The following is a 20,695-nucleotide window of genomic DNA, read 5'->3' on the forward strand; positions in this document are numbered from 1 at the left end:
AAGGCTGTATATTCTAAACTCACAAACTGCCCAAGACAAATGGCTAAACAAGACAAAATCAGTGTAAAGACATAATAAGCATTATTGGGTGTGTTACTCAGAAGTCTGGTAATTTGTAGTTATGATGCACGCAAGTCTTCTTTAAGAAAGAGCATGTAATTTCAGGAATAGGAATGATCTATACTTATTATGGAATAAAGAAATAAAAGAAATGAATGTTAGAAGAGAAAAGCGTGGGATACACCACTGTACACAGAAAAGACAAATGTTGACACAGTAACAGATACTTCTCTAGTGGCTCAACTGATACAGCAATGGGGTGAGGGTATGATGCTTAGTTGTCTGTTTAAATGATGATCTAGATGTTTCTATGAAGGTTTTACTTTTTTTAATGTGAAGATAGGACAAAGTAATTTACCATTCAAAATATAGACAGGCGTCATCAAATCAATTGAAGGCCTTAAAGAAAACGATGGAGTTATCTCTAAGAGAAAATTCTGAGTTGGGATGACCTCCAGATTCAAGGCTATAGCATTAATTCCTTATAATTTTCAACTTGCCAGGCTACCTTGCTGCCTCTTAAAACATACTTCCCTGCCTCTCTCCTATATGAACAGCGTGGAGTAACTACCGGCATAAATTAGTCAGGTACAGGGTAAGAGCTTGGCCCCATATTGATTTCTGAGAGCATATTGTTCCTATTTCTGTTTTAGTATATAAAGAAAAGCCTATCTAAAGGAGACATCTAAACACCATGTGCTTGGTGGCAGTGGTGGTGGTTTTTCTATTAGAGTTAAGTGTCATGCTCTAGAGAACTGTGCTTGCTTTCCCCATCAAATGAGAGAGAACTCTAGACTAAAACTTTTACCATTCCCATCCTCATCTCATCTCCTCAAAGAGTAATCACTAATAACAGTTTAGTGCATGTTGCTACTTATTTTCTAGTCACTTGTTGGACAGATGTCAATCCTCTGCCTTGCACCAGTGTAGGTGTGGGCCATACAGTAGTAAATAAAACCAAAGTGATTCTGCTCTCAACATCTTTCACTTTGTACATAAATTTATACAAAGAGAGGTTGTTCAACTGCGTTTCTAAAATTTTTATAATGAGTTTGCTCCAAACATCAATGGCTTGATCGCCCTTTATCTTACAGTGAGAAGGCAATGTGAACACAAATGTTTGCCCTGTGAGTGTTGTTAAGAACTAAGACTTCCTGTTTCAGAAGCATGCAATGTAAAAATATAGCTATTGGTGTATTTTCCTTAGGAATCCATAAAGCACACTATACAGGAAAGAAATCCTAAGACATATTTATGTAACATGCTACCACTCTTGACCTCTGAAAATGTTTCACTCTTTGACATGATGTTTTTAGTTCCAGTGGGAGTCAGCAAAGATTAAAGAGAGGTTTTCAAACAAGGGCTGTGTGTGGAAAGGAGACCAGGGAACTGAGAAAAACTGACCTTGCATCCGATCAGTGATCAAATGATCCTTTGGAGCTATTTATAGGCCAAAATTTCTCTCCAAATAAGATGACACATCTCCCAAAGGGCTTATAATTTGAATTAGAAAGTTTGTGAGGAAAGGGAAATAAAGAAGGAGGCAGCCTCTGAAGGAGAGGTCATGGGATTTTGACTCTTAAAATTGTATGTCAGTGAAAATATTTCTGTCTGCAGTGAACTCTTGGAAAACAGTCACACCCAAGGAACCACACTCCTTTCCAGGAAGTTGATGGCCACAATTAAACCTAAGTATTACAACTCAAATGCTGGGTGTGATTAGGTGAGAGTTACTTCTCAAGTTTGAATTTTTCTTTTTCTTCCATGCCATTCATATGATAAAGAGCTTATTTCAAAAAGCAATTAATTCATCCATCTTACCCTAATGTTTGATGAGCGCAGAGCAGGGACACTATTTCTCTACATGAGACAAAATCAATATTTTGATGTTATTTCTCTGGTGAACAAACTACGTGTCCTATACTTCAATTGTACAATATTTAAAAGGTTTACAAGTTAAGATGTGAACTGTCAACTCTTTGCATAGAAGACTGGACCAGGCTGGCTGTGGCTGCCTTGCTGCCCCTACTGCTCAGACCCTCACTTTATAGCCAGGTGCTCACCACACCACCCCAGTGTGGTTCCTACCCATCTGCCTGACCTCAAAAGCAGCTGACTCTTGGCTGCTCTTAGGGATGAGAGATGGTGGTGGTGATGATGTACTGGGTTTCTTTAACAGAAAGAATCTCTGAGGAAAAATAATGACCTAGAAACCCACACATGGAGGATTGAGAGAAATAAGATCACAAAATACTTCAGAGTAACATGCTGAGCATGACAGCAAAGTCCAATACCTTAATACCTGTGAAAGGCAGAGGTAAACTGATCCCAAACATATTTCATCTTAAAGACTTGTCACCTCTAGGGAGGGAGATACTCCTAAAAGGTCATCCATCATTGACACCCTGAAGTAGAGGTCAATGTTCAGGGAGACTAGTGCTGAGGGTAATGCTGAACTCACATCTTCCATGTAGTACCCTTTTTGGACACTTGGGAGGTGGGATAAGAGAAACTCATCTGTCTACTGTATACATCATCTTTAGTAGTCAGTGTTTCCTTCACAGAGGAACCCATTAATGCTGTTTATTCAATTAACAACATGTCTGTGCTCTGAGTTGACTAGCACATCTTCTTCTGTTTGCCTGTCCACCAAAGAAAACCTGAGCATGATACTAATCTTTCACTTAGACTTCAGAGCCATCTGAGAACAGGTAGAGATAAGGATTTGAACTGACTCTATTCCTTATATTTTGAACCAGGAAAAAACAAAAAACAAAACTTAGCTCATTTAGCCCTCAAAATACTACCTTGAGGAAGATTTTTACATTTGTTTACTTTAGTGATTAATAAAATAGGCACAGCTCAGTCAGTGGCCATGACAAATTCTGAGCTCCAAAGTGTCTGATGTTGGCATCTGAGTCTTTAACGGTTGATATCTTCTTCCTTCTGCATGTATGACCGTTTTACAAAGTGCAAAGATTGTAGAGTGCTTTCTTATTCACTTAATAGTATCAGCAGTGATGATTCTCCATCTTGTCTATACTTGGAAATTTAGAGTTAAAAATAATCTTTAAAAATTCTTGGTTGGGACAGAAAAGTGGTGATAGGGAGATAAGATGAATTTGAAGACATGAATAGGAGGTAGATGTGATCAAAATTCATTTTTGCATATATAAAATTATCAAATAATTAAAAAGGAAAAAGAATAGGAGTTTAGCTTCCTGGTAAGTTTTTGGTGGAAGAAAGCTTAGACTTATTTCCAAAGATGGTGGTGTTTGGAGCACTCTCTTTTAGACAAATATCAAATGACAAAAGTCTATGGTATTTTGAAAGGTGATAAATTCACTGCTAGGATGCAATTGGGTGCATTTGAAATTTCATTTCTGTCATCATAAACCTACCTCCTGAATTCTAAACACAGTAAGATGAATTCTTGCAGGTTACTATCAAAGCATGCTTATTATTTATTTATTTATTTATTTATTTATTTATTTATTTATTTATTTATTATTTATTTATTTATTTATTTATTTCCTGCACTGTCACAGAAAGAACAAAAGCTCACAAATTCTCAAGTTTAGTGGTTGTTTAAATCAGCTTTCCTCCCTTTTCTGTGAACTGTGAGAATATGACCATTGTATCTGAGGGAACACAGGACTGAACATTTGGGTGGAGAAGGCAGTCATGCTGTCATTAGCTCAGTTCCCAAGTGACAGATCTTTGCTATTGGAAGGTTGGCTAAGGACAGTGTGGAAGTCAGAGGTGGCCTCCTCCAAGGCTTAGGAAGGATTTGGCAGCTCCTTTGTGTTCACCCAGCGAAGTGGATGTCCATGCTTAGGGAGGTCCTGTCCTCTGGGACAGGCAGGAAGAGCCTCAGGCATGTCCCAGTAAGGCTCTCAGATGGAATCAAGTTGCTTGAAGATCTGGGCTAAAGATTATGTTTTTGGAGTGTGCTGGGGACAGAAGAGGGAGAAAATCAGAGGCAGAACACTGCCCTAGGCCTCTCTGAGGACTCCTGGCTTCCCATCAGGACATCTTAGCTCAAAATATATCTTCGAATATATTCTATTAGGCTCAAACCTTAACATTCCCCTAATTGCCAAGGTTTTTTTTTAATTAATAAACACCCTCTGTACCTAATAAACCTGCCTTTCAAATCATGCTTCTGACTTCGTCACCTACTACATGTGTGGCTGGAAAGAGGCCTCACCTACGTGAATTTCTGTTCCCTCTCAGAACAACAGAGATAGGAGTAGCATTGTGCATAGTGGTGCAGTGGAGGATGGAGTGGAGAAATGGAGGAAAATTATTCAGAACAGCACCTGTCTCACAGTACATGTCTATTAATTCACTGTCAGAGATAGAAGATGTCAGTGAATGGCATGGGACAGGTGCTAGAATCCCTGTGAAGATTATTTTGAATAACTTATAATGATATCACAGATGCAAGATACTTGTGTGATACTTGATTACAAAATACAAAAGTCAAATTTTCACCTGAGCAGAAGTGAATAATGAGTGCTACTAAAAGATGGGGTGTATTCAGAAGGCAGGAATATGTGGGAAGATAAGAATGCATTTCTTACCTAAACCCATGAGGCCAAAATAGTAGATATGATGGCAGTAGGGTGTTGGCCATAGTAACAGAATAGTAATTATCAGGCTGGTGGTCCCCATGAGACAAAGAGATGTCAGAGAGAAAAAGATGGAGACCAAAGAGCCCACACATATTTGGGAACTAGGCTTGCTGATGAAGTACTGAAGAGAATGAGGATATGCCTCATTAGATAATCTGAAAAAATAACTTGTGTCTGATTTCCAGTACTTAATACTTGTTCAAGAATCATCTACATTGTTTGGCTTTATCATGAGATCATTATAAATGTGCTTCATGAAATAATTTGAAATTTTGTCTACCTATTATGTTGGTTTTTTTAGAAGAAATAAATTGCTAAATGTAAGGACCTAACTTAGAAAGCAAATGTTATTACTTAGAATTATTGTTAGGACAAGGTGAGATCTTTGTGGGATTACAGATTAGAAACATAGGTTTAGAACAAGGCTGACCTATATGTCCAGAAGGTTGTTCTCAATGATAAATGACACCAAACCTGAGCTAAAGTACCCTAAATACAAAGGAAATATATTATTGTCACTAAAAATAAAAACTAAAGGTAGGCAAGGGATTTTTAAAATCAGCAGATCAGGGTTGGAGAAAAGATTCAATTGTTAAGAGCCCTGGATGCTCTCCTAGAAGATCTGGAATTGATTTCCAGTACCCATGTAGCAACTCAAAATGTTCTATAACACCAGTTCCAAGGACTCTGATGCCTTCTTTTGGCCACCATGGGCACCACATATGCAAGTAGTGCACAGATATACATGCTGACAAAAATCTTCAGACATAAAAACATTAAATAACAACAATAAAAAGAGGTTATCAATTTGATAGTGGGAAAGGACATCCACAGGGCTAGAGAAGGAAAGGGAGAGAGGAAAGTGATGTCCTTCTAGTTGAATATAGTAAAAACAAAAATTAAAAATCAGAAAGTTAACAATATTATCACAGCTTCAGATTCCCTTTGTCTTTTTAGTTAATCAATTTTAATGCTGTTTAGCTTTATTATTGTAGAAAAATAGATTTTTTTCATCAACTTTCATGCTAGAGAAGTGTCTCTACACAGTGCTTGCCTGACAATTGTAAGGGCCTGAGTTCCAATCCCACATAAAAATGGGTCATGGTGGTGTGCTCCTGTAATCCTAGCACCGAGGATGCAAAGACAAGAGGGTCTCTGGAGCTTGCCAGTCATGCAATCTAGTCAAATTGGTGAGAGTGAGTGAGGATGATACTCAGTGTTGACCTCTGACTTACACACACACACACACACACACACACACACACTTCAAAAAATTAAAAAATTAAAAAGAATCACACTCATACATTTGTCAGTAACCTTAACAATCTTTATGTAATTCCCTTTGGGTAGAATGATATCACATATTGATGTCTAAAGACAGTAGGTAGGAAAATGGGAACGGGGAGCTAGCCATTGGTTTAATTTGATTAGGATTTATCCATTTTAAGCCTTCGGCTGATTGGTCCCTGGAAAAGGATATGGGATAAATTAGAAATGAATTTTGGGGTATATTCTATTTAATATGAGTATCATTAAGTTAATTACTTTATCTTTCAAGTTTATTAACTTCTCATAAAATACTAATAGTGTAGCTCATACAATTTTGAGAATTCCATGAAATAATATGCAGTGATATCTGCAAATTGCATAATTTAGGTATAATTGTCAAATCATCATCATGTATATCATTAGAAAAGGATAATGTTTAAAGTAACATATTTTTCAAGTCTAAAGCATTTATTTTCAATGTCATAATTGTGAAATCTTATTTAATATGTGGAGGTTTTGTTAGACATTTCTAAGAACAACTAGTGATTTTTTTTTGGTCTCTTCACATTAGTGAGGCTGTTTCTGAGGGTTTATAGAAAGTAACAAACCACAGATGGTGAGTAAATATAAAAATCAAACAAAATTGGTGTGACTTTTTCCCAGCATGGCTTACATACCCATCTGCGAGGTGAGTCCAGCCTACAAACACAGCATTCCATCAGCCATCCTTCTTAGAGCTTATACCACGAAAACAGAATCCATGAAAACCTTATCATTTGCTTTGCTTTTGACGATTTACTGGACTCTAGCACACACAGTTCACCTGAACAGATTTCCTCAGGGTTCCCTTGAAGTGAAATTAAGCAAAGCAAAAGCCACATTTACAAACTCCTCCTTCCTGAGCCTAACAACAACTGACTCCTTGCCTGCCTCCTGCTGCCCAGGACCGGGTAGGTTGGTCAGGAGCAGGTCTCTGTAAGAACAGATGGGGACTAATGGTCACAGAATTTGACAGGAGTGAGGAACTGAGAATGCAGCTTCCATGTGAGAAAAGTAATGGTTGAGGATGAAGCAGGGCGTGGGGGGTACGGGGGCGGGGGAGTTTTCTCTAATCACCAGCAGGACAGAAACCAGGAAAATAGAATAGTATCTGAACTTCCAGCCAAGGGCTTTTCTCAAGATCCTACACACATCCTCACCCAGGTCCTCTTGCTTGTAGAACTAACAGAAGCATTTTGGTTGTTTGTTTGCACAGTCAATAAGATGTAGTTAGTGGCTTTTAAGAATACACTCTCTCCATTCTCAATTTCTTGACAAGTGACTTAAATAACATCAACCTCATACCTCCTCTTGGGATGTGTGACACATGAGCATATGTATCCAGTTCCCTTGGACACAATGATTGCTTGAAGATAACCTTGTTGCCTAACTCAAAGCAATCAAACATACAGACATGCTTGTTAGATCCTGTGGCAAAGAAAACCTTTTCATTCATTCTAGGTTTGGCAGTTTGAAGTAAGTTCAGAACTTGGAAACACTGGTAATGTCTTGCTACAATTCACACCGTTACAGAACAAGCAAAACAGAGAGACTGATCCGCTGACATCATCTGTACCCTGAGTCAATCTATTTAATAGGCAGCACTGGCAGTCAGTGCTTTGGGTAATGGGAGCTAGTAAATCAACCGTTTTGTTTAAGTGGGCTTGGCTGAGTTTAGGTCACAACTGAAACATCCTCAAAGATGTTTATATGTCAGTTCTTCAATTTCCTTCTTTTTCTCTTTTCTAATTGTGCCAGGAACATGCGGAATCAGTGTCGAGGTGATGAGTGAGCATGGAGAATGTTCTCTCCACATCACCATGGTCCGAATGCTCTGTGATTCACCATTCCCACTTTGACCACGATTGCTGTGAAGCCTTACCCCACCATGGTGAGCAGTTGAGTGAAATTGTAACCAGCTCGCTGATTCAACAGTGCTGCTCACATTCATTCACTCAGGGACTCTTAGGTATTCACTAGTTAGTTCCAGCTAACTTCTTCATTTATGTGATCCCATTAATAGTTTGCTCTGTTTCTACTTTTTTCCATACTAGCAAACTCTGGAAACACAATCTTCATAATTTCTTCAGAAGCCGTTCCTCATTAGCTCTGCACAGTGTCATAAGGTAGCTGGTGGTTTATTCCCTTTACTGAAGCCCTGTTTCAGAGGCATTGGGGATTTCCTGACTCATCCCGGTTTTCCCAGAGACATTGGATTTACCAATTCAGGACCCTATGCCAGGCTACCTCTCCAGTCCTTATTCTTTTGTTATGTGGCCTGTGTCTGTGCATACTCCTATTCTCCCTTCTGTCAGGTTCACTCTGTGATTTTCTTAATTCTTTAAAGATCGTTATCCACCTTTCCACTCCACACACTTCTTTCAAATTTCTATCCTCACCTTTGACTGTGATTATTAATGTAATGCAGCAAACCAGAGTTTTTAAAACCTTAACGGCTGGAAGTGAGATAACCTGACATTTGAAAAGTTTTAAAAAATTATATATTCTACAGAGACTTAATTTTAACTCTGTGCAACTGTTCCTTTGTTTCATTGAAAAATCTTCTGAATAGGCCTTTTAGTTGCACTAAAGAGAAGGTTCTACTCTGACATACAGAAGATTGAACAATGGCACTGGGCAAGACAACTTCTTTGAATAGTCACGAGCAAGGCTGACTTTGTGAATGCTGATACACTAATGCAGATTCCTTATCCCACCGTTTTTGTATACATGGATTTTGATTATATTCTTCTGGCCCAGATGTTAATCCTTGGAACTGAAGGTCCACAACATTAATTTTGATGGTCCCCTTATGCTGACCTTTGGACTTGAGAGTCTGGATTCAAGGTAGGAAAGCATGTTGAAAGGCTTCCATATGGCATGGTGAACTGATTTCTATCAGGTAGACACACACACTGAGAGAACACAACAGGGCTTCCATGAAAGAACTTGAGCTCTGAGTTCTGAAATCACCCATTAGGAAGACCTTACATCAGTTCCACCTAATTTGAGCTTCGAAGAACTGAGAAAGGGATTCAGCACAAGCTTAGGAGTCTGCACATATTTAGTTGGACTTGAGACAAAAATAGTGGTCTATACAGCAACAAACAGGCTGGAGCCAGCACTGACTACAGAGCAAAGTGACAAGGCAGATGGATGGAACAAGTAAATATCCAGTGGACGTTCTCAAAATCTCTAAGATGGGGAAGACATCCAAATGACAAATGAATTCCAACTATTAATGGCTGAAACAATCAGACATTCTGGGGTTAGAATTCCCCAATTCACTTCTCTAATTGGCATTCTATGTCACAATTCAGTGTCCATATATTTAGCACATTCTTAATGCTTTCTACCTTAAAAATCTCTTGTTAGAAGGTATATCTTGAATCATGGTCAGGGAGAACTATGCCAGAGAGCAGAAATTAGGAATGTGCAAGTCTGGTCATGGTTGGCTTGAAATCGGACTCTGAACTCTTACCACACATTGCTCCCTCTAGTTCTCATTTGCTGCTACTGCTTGAAGTTTTCTTCTAGTCTCTGGAACACTCAGCCTTCCTTTTGGGAGCAGGCTTGGCCTCAGGGATCACATTTGTCTTCACCCTTCTTCCTCCACTACAGTCAGCAGCATAAGCTCAGTGAAACTCCTGGTTCTGATGATCACTGTACATGATAGTGACTTACCACGTTCAGTCAATATCTGACAGGTCAGTGGAAGTTCATTGGTCAGTTCCTGGGCTGAATGATTCCAAGGTTCTTAGCCTCCCTGGTACTTTGACTATCACTCAGTGTCTGCCAGTGCAACGTTTTGGATTGACTGGTATTGACCGGTATCAGTGCAGTCTCAATTTAGTATACCTATTCCAAGAAAGTTCCTACTCATAGGCTTAGTTAGACCTGCTCATCAAGTGAGGATGTGTCAGCAGGTAGATACCCACAGGAAAGTCCCCCTCCACCCTTTTGTACATCTCTTTTATTTCCTTGTTGTCTTCATTTTATCCAAGACTTCAAACTGCTTTCAGGAAATTATTTGATATTTTCTTTAGGAGGTTTAAATTCTGTGTCTCAATATATTATTTACCAGGCATGCAAAGTGTATTGTATTTTACCTGTGTAATAAAAATAATGGTTACAATCCAACATTTACTCTTCCTGGCATTATGTCACATTTAATCCTCATGTCAACCCTCATCTGTATTTCATAAGTGATAAAGCTAAGCACTCTAGATTAAGTAACTTTATTTTAGTTTTGAGTGAAGGATTCTGACTTTGAATGCCTTGCTCCTCTTAAGTCCAGACTCTAAATTCTAGTCATTATAATCATAAAGATTGGTTCATATTAACTAAAATAAAATAGTAAGTTATGTTTTTGAGATATTAGTCAGAACAATGTCCATCTTTGAAAGTATGCCTCCCAAGGCAACTCCCTACCCTGTTATTCATGAGGTCAAGGATGCTACTTTGCTTGGCTGTGTTATAACCCAAACAAGAACACGTGGATTCTTTTTAGATCACATGGATTACAACTGTGTAACTTTGAAAAATAATAGCCTCTAGAGATGCATCTGAAAGACTCACAAATTTTGGTATTTGTATATGAAAATGTCTTTTTTTTTTTTTTGTCTTTCTTTTTTTTTTTTTTCACTTTTATTTATTTTTTTTTAATTTTTATTTTGCAATACAATTCAGTTCTACATATCAGCCACAGATTCCCTTGTTCTCCCCCCTCCCGCCCCCCTCACCTTCCCCCCAGCCCGCCCCCCATTCCAATCTCCTCCAGGGCAAAGCCTTCCCCACAGACTGAGATCAACCTGGTGGACTCAGTCCAGGTAGGTCCAGTCCCCTCCTCCCATACTGAGCCAAGGGACCCTGCATAGGCCCCAGGTTTCAAACAGCCAACTCATGCAACGAGCACAGGACCCGGTCCCACCGCCTGGATGCCTCCCAAACAGATCAGGCCAATCAACTGTCTCACCCACTCAGAGGGCCTGATCCAGTTGGTGACCCCTCAGCCATTGGTTCATATTTCATGTGTTTCCGTTTGTTCGGCTATTTGTCTCTGTGCTTTATCCGACCTTGGTCTCAACAATTCTCTCTCATATAAACCCTCCAGTAGCGCAATCGGTTAGCGCGCGGTACTTATATGAAAATGTCTTTTATAAAACCTAACAAATGATCAAACCCACTGTGGGATTGTACTATAATCTCCATAAAAGTCATGTTTCTATTTCTATCAGAAATTTTATTTTTCTAACCAAAATCATCTTTACAGAGAGATTTTTGTTTTGATTTGTTTTAACTGAAACCCTGTAGTCACTCATATTTAGTAGGAAGAAGGATGCGTGCATGTGTGCGTGTGTGCATGCTTGCAAGTGTGTGTGCACTAGTTAACTAGCAATTCCTATTTTACCCTGTGTTAACCTTTTCCTTAGACTAGCCAATTTTCAACTATCTCTATTGTACATTCACAGAATTATTTTCTTTCTAGAGAGAATTTCCAGATCCAAATTTTCATAAACCAGGAGATCTTAAAATATAAATTAATAAGCAACTAATCGCTGCCTGACTCTTCCTTCTTTTATACAATCTGTTTTACTAGAATTCCTAAGGCAAATAATATGTTAATAACTGCAAACATGTCTCAGAGAGATCCTCAGCTCCCTACTCCATGTCTTACAAAATGCATGGGAAATCAATTGCATGGTTTGCTCAAAATACCTTAAGTACACACTTTAGCACAAAATTGAAAGATTATTGAGAGGTGGTCTCAGGTCTAACAGCTGGCACAATGGTCAATGCATAGACATGAGCTTTCCAGGGAAGACGAAATTCCAGTGTGTAGCATTTGATGTTCTCCAGGGCATAATGTTCCATTGCAGCCCAGTTCAAGGCAATAGTATGTTGACAAAAAGGCATAACTGGGAAAAGATGAGAGACAACACTATCCACATACCATGGAATCTAAGCATCTGTGATCAAAATGTCTGTAAAAGTTCGGAAAGTGTGTGTGTGTGTGTGTGTGTGTGTGTGTGTGTGTGTGTGTGGTGTATATGTATGTACATGTATGTAGGTGGGTGCATGTCCCAGAAGATATCAGGTATGACTCTCTAGTTCTTTTGACCTTATTCCCTTGAGATAGGTACCTCACTGAACCTGAAGCTCTCCATCTTCCCCTGTCAGTAAGCTCCAGATGTTCTCTGCCTCAGCCCCCATCTGGCACTGGGGTTACAGGTGATCCAGCTATGTCTGACTTTCTCACATAGGTGCTGGGGATCAGAGCTCAGGTCCTTCTGCTTGGGAGGCAAGTACTCTTATACATTAAGCAGTCACTCCAGCCTTTGAAAATACCTAGGGTCAACTGTAAATAAAGATATGAAGGTGTGCATTATAGTTAATAACCCATCTCTAGTGTCAAGAAAGCTAGAGCTGCTAATGCACTCTTCAGTGTATTCTTTTGGGTAAGCTATGCAATGTTTCTGTGATTCATTGTCCTTATTTTCAAAATGGTAATAACGGAATTTCTGTCTCATAGGGCTGCCGTGCTGTTTAAAAGAGCTTTAGTGTTCCCATTAGTAAAATGCAGAAAGTAATCACTTTGACTATTGCAAAAGATTGTGGGGAGCTAGTAGCCTTTAGAAGATGGTGTAAATTTGAGGCATTATATTATTCTAATGAACATAATGCTGTGGAAGGATTTCAACAAAGGAGAAGGGCACCAGGGCTAGTTCAGTTTGTGAAGCACTTGCCTAACCTGCATAGAGCCTTGAGTTTAAAACCCAGCAATACATAAACTAGATGTGGAGGTGCAAGCCTATTACCTTGGCACTCAGGAGAGTGAGGCGTGAGGATCAGAAGCTGAAGATCCTATTCAACCATATGGTGAATTTACAGCCAGCTTGAGCTACATGACAAATTAATTAATTAATGTGGCATTAGAAACTGTTATATTTTGCTGGGGGGAGCCAATAAATAAGATAACAGAAGTGAAATTTCTACCATTGTGCTGAGCATTTTACCCTACTAGAGAGTAGTTTTCAAATGTAAATGCATTATAAATGTAACATATATTTAAATGGCTTAGGGATCATGGATACCTAAGCTAGCAAAATAACCATGAAATCATATTTGTCATGGGAAGGAGATTACCTGTGAATGAGTAAATGTAGCATGTCATCGATCAAGTGGACAGTTTGAACATCTAGGCAAATAAGAATTAGCACTTTGCTGCAAGATGTTGTAAAGCTGCAAGATGTTGTAAACCTCCAAAGAATTGTTGGATTTTAAAGTTCTTATGTTTTACAAATAAATGTAATATACAATGTCTTGTCAAAAGCAGATTGAAGAACCCTTAGGCCTGCTCAGTTCAACCAACTTGTGAACAGTAAGTAAATGCACCTAAGAGCAAAAAACTGAAGAAACTATAAGAGTATCCTTGGCATTTAGTGCACACCTGGCTCTGTGCCCTTGGAATGACCACCTCCGTCACTTGTCCTCGGTGAACATCACCCATGCAAACAACTCAGGGAAGATCATAAAGTTTAAAAGAACCTGTGATTTTCACCTCTTAATAACTCTAAACCCGAGGAATTACTTTCTATGACCATGGAAGAATCGCCTGCGCTGTGAATCTTTCTCTCAGAACTAAAGGCATTTTAATTGTGGGGCCTATAAAAGTTCAATATGGGATTCTAGAACCCCCAAATTTCTTGATTAGTGAAACAAGTAAAATAAAAATCCTATGTGTGGTCTAATCTAATATCCATGAAAGGAGGAGAGAAAAATACAAAATAAAATAATATAACACCAGAAGAATACATGATATTCAGTAGGTGAATTGAGAATATTGGGACTAAGCTAGACTTTTCTGAATCATTTCTTCACATATTTGACTTTTGAGTCATACTGTAACAGGTAAGCACAAATTTTTATTTCAGTTCTTTGAATAAGAGGCTAAGAATCTAAAAACACCTTGCCCAGATCCTGACCATGGATAATAATATGAACTTATTGCCTGTTAAATAACAGTGTGTATGAAGTCCAGTACACAGAGGCAAAACTCCCATCCCGTATTTCACAGTTCTCACCATCACCCAAGTCAAGCCTGACCTCGGTGAACATGAACAGAGGGGACAGGGCCCGGAGGCATGTACACACTCCTTGTCTTCTGCTCACTCTCCTATTACTGGTAGTTCAATGATGAGGTTGGATGGGTGAGGAGTTATAGGTTAAGGATCTTAATGGATTGTTTGTGTTACTCTACATAATAAATTCTCAAATTCTGGTTCTTTGATGCTATCATGGACCTTTTATGGGTCCTTCAGCGATAGTTAATTCAAGGGTATACCTTGAACCTTTATTTTCTCAGAAGTTATTACTGCACTGATGGAGTTCCAGCTGTGACTCCCATATGAGCAATCACTGCAGCAGCCTTTCATTTCACCATCTAACATCAATACTCTCTTGGTACACCAAGAAACCTCTCCTAATCTCCCCATTTGTCTTTGACAGGAATTCTGGAAGTGCCTCTGCACATTCTCTTGGCTCTGAATCTCTTTTTCCTGTAACTTTTACATTTTCTGGTGGGAAAATCAAGAACCTGCCTCAGTGTTTTCTGAGTACCAGTAGAAACTGCCCAAATCACTTGAGTTTACAAACAGCTGTGAGGGATAAGGAATTTGGCTAAGAGGCACGGTACTATGTTGACAACCCTCTTCAAATAAATCTCCCTGTCCAAGCCTTCTCCAACTGCCCACTGCGATGCTAGATTTGGGGCATAGGATACTTGGCTAAACCTCAGAAGCCCTCCATACATGCTCTGATGAATTCATCTCCTGGGTCTCACTCCCCTCTTCTCGTAATTTTGAAATATGAGATAACAGGAGAAACTCTTATATTAGGGACAACTAGTTTAAGCCTACTTATGTCTCATGCAATTTAAAAGTCTACGGATGGTGAAGCTGAAGGAGCAAGACATTTTTGTTTAATAAACTTACTGTTTGACCATTGTACTATGTTCAAGTATTTGGACTAAAGTATAATGTTTTAAAAAAGGAATAACATCCCAGTTAACTAGCTATATGAAAATAAACTCCAAATTTTAATAAGATTTTGACTTTTGTTTCATACTAAGAATCGCTAAATTTTGTAGTATAGGAGAGAAGAAGAGGAGGGGAAGAGGAGCAACGGAGAGGAAAGTGGGAGGGGCTAGGGCTCACCGCGTCTCGTCGATGTAAACCGCTTCCAGCACAGATGCTGCATATTCGATATTCTTCTTAAGGTCGACAACGTTGACATCGCCTTTCTCCAGCTGCTTCACCAAGCATCTTAGTCTGTTTCCAAAAGGGAGACAAAGAGAGGAATAGAATTTTTATAACCAAGTAGAAATGGCTCCATATTAAAACCACAAACTAAGTAAAACAGTTAATTGTCACTACTTCTAGGTCATTAAACAGAGGTACTTGCATTTCTTTTTTTTTTTTTTTTTTTTTTTCTTTTTTTTTTGGTTTTTCGAGACAGGGTTTCTCTGTGTAGCTTTGCGCCTCTCCTGGAACTCACTTGGTAGCCCAGGCTGGCCTCGAACTCACAGAGATCCACCTGGCTCTGCCTCCCGAGTGCTGGGATTAAAGGCGTGCGCCACCACCGCCCGGCGGTACTTGCATTTCTGCATAACTAAAACCAATCTTTCTAATGTAAATAATCATTCTAATGTAAATAATCATTCTAATGTAAATAATTCACTTCTCGGGAATATTAGGAATGTTCATAAGCAGTGTGAGAACCATATTCAAGGTCTTTTTTTCCCTGAAAATTCATGACAATGTGTTCAAAACACTTTCCTAAGATTTTACTTTTAAAGCTAGAATTTTATCTCTGATCATTCTGCTTCTTCAGGGCTGGCCGTGTTATCCTCTGTCAGCACTTTGACTATTGTTCACTGTACAACAAAGGGAGAATGATAAAAGGCAAAGCTGGCTACCAGGAGATGAGCAACTCGGTTCCAGTCCCTCTGTTCCAGTGTCTCCCCCTATGATACTCCTTCTCAGCACAGGCCCACAGCAATGGACTGAAATATCGAAACCCAGGAACCAAGAGAAATCTTCCTCACCTAAATCATTTCTATCTGGTATTTGTCACGGTGATAAACATCAATCAACACTAGTATACTGCAATTGTTCTTCAAGGTGAATCTGAAAAAACATTTGCTCTTGGCTTTGCCCACAGGACCATGAGTTCCAATTCTTAGAAGAATGTGAAAGTGTGAAGCTCAATTAAGTCAGGTCTGATCCTAATTAACACCGACTCTAAGATGATTAAGATTAATGTTTTAAGACCTCAAATTTGAAGATAACTGCCATGCAGCAATAGATGTCGAATACAGTGAGATGATAAAAAAAAATGACCTGGATATGAATATGACACTTTGGGGAATGTCTATGAATTAAATTGTAAAGCACATGTTTCTGGAGATGCTTCCCTGAGCTGAACTGGAGCCACCTTGCTTGTCTAGATCCACCGTCTTTCACTGAGCACAGAGGACCATATGCCCCTTTCTGTACATGCTACAGCTACGCAATGTGAAGAGAACTTAGCTATTTCCCTAAATTATCAGTCAATTTAAGTCCATCTCTGTTTAAAGGAGACAGCAGAACATAACCTACACTTGAGCACCAGCTAAAATAGGGTCACTTTGATTTTCAACAGTTTACTTTTGGTAATTTCCAATACCAAGCTTTACAGTATTTGAGAACTGTGCAAAAGGCAGTTGACATTTCTCCACCTGGAGAAACACTTCCTCTACAGAAAATGTCACACCTTTATTAAAACTTCTTGAGGAGCTGTGAATTATTACACTTTCACAACATTAATTTTGTGAAATAAAATACTCGCAGACACATCACAAAATGAGTTGTACATAGCAGTAAATGACTTCCACTAGTCAGCACAGCAAAACAAAGCCCAAGTTAAGGAAAGTACAGCTCTAACAAGCTATTTAAGAAGGAAATGGCCGGTTGTGGTGGCACAGGCTGGTAGGATTTGCTGAAGGAGGTGGAGGCAGGAGGATCACGAGTTCGAGGCCACCCTGGGCTACACATTTTTAAAACTGGGTGGTGGTGGCACACGCCTTTAATCCCAGCACTCAGAAGGCAGAGGCAGGTGGATATCTGTGAGTTGGAGGCCAGCCTGGGCTACAGAGTGAGTTCCAGGAAAGGCACAAAGCTACACAGAGAAACATTGTCTCGGAAAAAAAAAAAAGAAGAAGGAGGAAATGGTATACCTAGCTTTGAGGCCTTATGAAACACTGAATGTGATGATAATGAAGTTAATGTGTAAAAGATTCTGAAATTTTTGGCCCACAAAATTTAAATTTTTCAAATTGCCTTTTATTTATGAAAGTACCAGGGATTTTTCACTTCCATTTCTCTGTGCTATGTTTAATGTGATAAGTATAAATATTTATCACAGATTATTCTCCTTCTGAGAGTGGTTGAGTCCTGTTTGATTGTAGCTGGCTGTATGAAATATTTTACAAAGAGTAAATTTTCCACATAATGATCGTTGGTGGCTGAAGAGTATTCCAATATATATGTACCATATCTTCCTCATTTATTCATTGAGACAGGACACTGAAATTGTTTTAGTTTTTGGCTCTTATGAGTAGTATTGCAATCAAAAGAATACAGAAAGTTACCCATATGTGGGCTTCCTAACTCAGACGCCCGAGTGGTCCCCAGGGAGTCACTCCATCAGTACCCTGTTACAGGAAAAGCTGTAATATATGTATAGTGAGCATGCCCATCAGGAACATGAGGAAAGTTTAAAACCAAAAATATTTTCTATCCTAAAAGACTGAAGAACATATGTATTTTGGGATGATTTAGACTCCTTTTTTCACCTCTTTTGAATATAAGCACAAAATATTTCTTTTTATTTATTTTTATTTTTGATACAGGGTTTCCCTGTGTAACAGACTGGCCTGGAACTTGCTTTGCAGATCAGTGTGGACTTGAACTCATAGAGATCCACCCACCTCTGTCTCCTGGGTGCTAGATTAAAGGCATGTGCCACCACCACTGATGTATAAAATATTTATTACTGAATGAACATGTAAATATGTATATAAGAATATTTATGAATAAATTTTAAAACTATGCTATAAACAGATGCAAAATTGTATTCAAGCCCTCCACTCATTAGAATATTTTTATCATTATCATTATCATCTATGTTCTGTTTTATTTTTTTCAACTAGGCTACCAAGTATAATCTGGGAAAATACCTATCTCATAAAACCTCTGAAGGTTTATGTCTATACTTAGAAACCAAACCACACTACCTATTCCTTACACACACACACACACTGAACTATCTTTTATTTGTTCTGACACTGAGTCACATATATAGCAGACATGTGAAGAGGCAGAAACATGTATCAATAATGAAGTGTTGAGAAAGTGTGTGTGAGAGGAATTACAAGATCATAGGTGAAATGGCAGCAGAAAGGATGTTCCTGGGGGTGGGAAAACACAAAGGAGAGAGAGGAGGAGGAGGAGAGAAATACAACGTGAAAATTTTGTTTGAAAATGCCATAATGAAACCTAATTCTTTGAAAGATAATAAAATGAAAACAAAGACAAATATTGACGCCAATACAACAACAATGACAAAAATGATCAACAAGTCTGTTAAAATATAACTATTAAAATAAAATCATGAAAATATTATGCTAGTAAATTCAACAACTCATAAAATGAACCTGGAGCGATACAAACTACCAAATCTCAAGAAGAAATGGATAGAACTGAATGTTAGAATAGCCCTTCCCTAAGAACCAACAGAGTAGTGCTGTAGTTGAAAGAACCTCGACAGTGGATGCTAATGCTCACATTATATATGGACACACAAAGGGCAGCATGAAGTCACACTGAACTGTCAGAACAAGAGCTTTGTGCCACTTTCAGGAAGTCCCACCTGCCTTCGAAACTAAAGCAACACAAAGTAACAACAAGGACCCCAAAGCCATTTCAGATACTCTTTTCCATGTTGCCATACTATTGGTGAATGATGAGTCATGGGCTCTACAGTTCCCTAAAAATTTGTAACATCTAAGAAAAGAGAAAAAGGTGGAACCAATGGGTTACTACTGTACTTTGTGAGGACTACATGCAATAACATCGAATTGTATCCTGGGAATTTAATAAAGGATAGATTTTAGGTACTTTCACAGCCTAAAGAAAAAAAATATATGTAAGAAGATGGATGCATTCTTTTTTCTGACTGTAATAATTGTATCGCTATGTACTTATACATGTGTGTAAGTAGTGTGTTTTACACCTCAAATGTATAGAATGAAGCAGCACGGCAAATAATATTAGTCTTAAATGCATTTAAATATGATTATAGTTTCCATTTGAAGGAATGAAATAATCCTATTGACAGTGTAAGTCATCTCTCATTATATGGAAAATTGAGGTTAGGACCCTTACAGATACCCAAATCTATGGCTACTCAAATCCTATATAAGCTAGGATAGTCTTGTCGTGTATCCTATTCAATGCCTCATATGGGTGAAAAGTTGCCTGTAATCCTTAATGCTGTATACATAGTGTGTAAGTAGATGCTATACCCTATCCTTTAAGGTATAATGACAGAGAGGAAAGCCTGTGTGTGTCCAATTCAGATGCAACATTTCCTCATTATTTTCAAAGCACTGGTAGTCAAGAGACATAGGAACCATGAGCACAAAGCATCTGCCCTCAGTGGAGTGGATTTTTTTAATGTCTATAATTATATCCAACGTTTCCTCTCCTTTAAGAATATGACAAGTTAGTAAAGTATTTATCACTAATTCGAGGGATATTAGTTTATTGTTTTACAGAAATAGGCATTGCATAATTCCCAGCATGTAAAAGAAGAATTCCCTTTTAAGTCCAGAGATAGTTAGAAAAGCCTTCAAGATCCACTCCTTTCTCCTTGGAGACAAAACAAACAAAATTAAAAAAAAACCTGTATAACGGTATAATACTAAGACAGACAGAACTAATCATCTACACCTGGTCACTGTTAACAGCTCTGAAACACTATGGTTTAAATAAATATATCCTAAAATCTATGACTATATTTCAAGCTGTCTTAATGAAGAGCCAGAGACTTTCGCCTAATAATGAGTTATTTACTCAAATCAAGGAGACAGGCTAGGAATAGGGAACACTCATTACAGATGTGCTGGAGAGCAGCTTAACATCTTAAATGTCATTCTCCTGGACGTTAGAGAACTCATTTACCACTCAGCTCAGCTGTACTTTGTTAAATACCTCTCTCATTGGTCCCTCCTGTCTCTTTGGCTCTCTATTATGCTACTTACACTATGAGCCTGACCTATGGAAAGATACTAAATTGTAAATCAGAAGCACAGAGGATCAGAGGAAGTAGAAGGGAGGGAGAAGAGCTGGAGCTTCATGATACTTGTTCATTCTCCCTGGGGGGGGGGGAGTCTTCCTCCTCCCCCTCCTCCCTTTCCTCCCCCTTCTCCCCTCCTCCCTTTACTCCCCTTCCTCTCTCCCCTCCTCTTTCACTTCCTCTTCTTTTCTTCTCCTCTTCTACAGAGGAACCTACAGAGTTCTCTTTCAGACTCTCTCTCCTTTCCCCCCTCCCCCATCTTTGTCTGTCTTTCAGTCTCTTAATTATTCCAT

At 38.7% G+C, this 20,695-nt stretch overlaps 1 long non-coding RNA gene across 1 annotated transcript in view; it reads left to right on the forward strand.

Moving 5' to 3' along the window:
- LOC131909287 (uncharacterized) overlaps window positions 1-20,695 on the forward strand; it is a 53,560-nt gene that overhangs the window by 389 nt on the left and 32,476 nt on the right. Inside the window, exon 2 of the long non-coding RNA XR_009378818.1 lies at window positions 7,764-7,896. This is a non-coding gene — a long non-coding RNA (uncharacterized LOC131909287). The remainder of the gene's footprint in view (window positions 1-7,763; window positions 7,897-20,695) is intronic.

Source organism: Peromyscus eremicus, chromosome 4 (genome assembly GCF_949786415.1).
Source record: "Peromyscus eremicus chromosome 4, PerEre_H2_v1, whole genome shotgun sequence".
In the NCBI taxonomy this organism is placed as follows: domain Eukaryota; kingdom Metazoa; phylum Chordata; class Mammalia; order Rodentia; family Cricetidae; genus Peromyscus; species Peromyscus eremicus.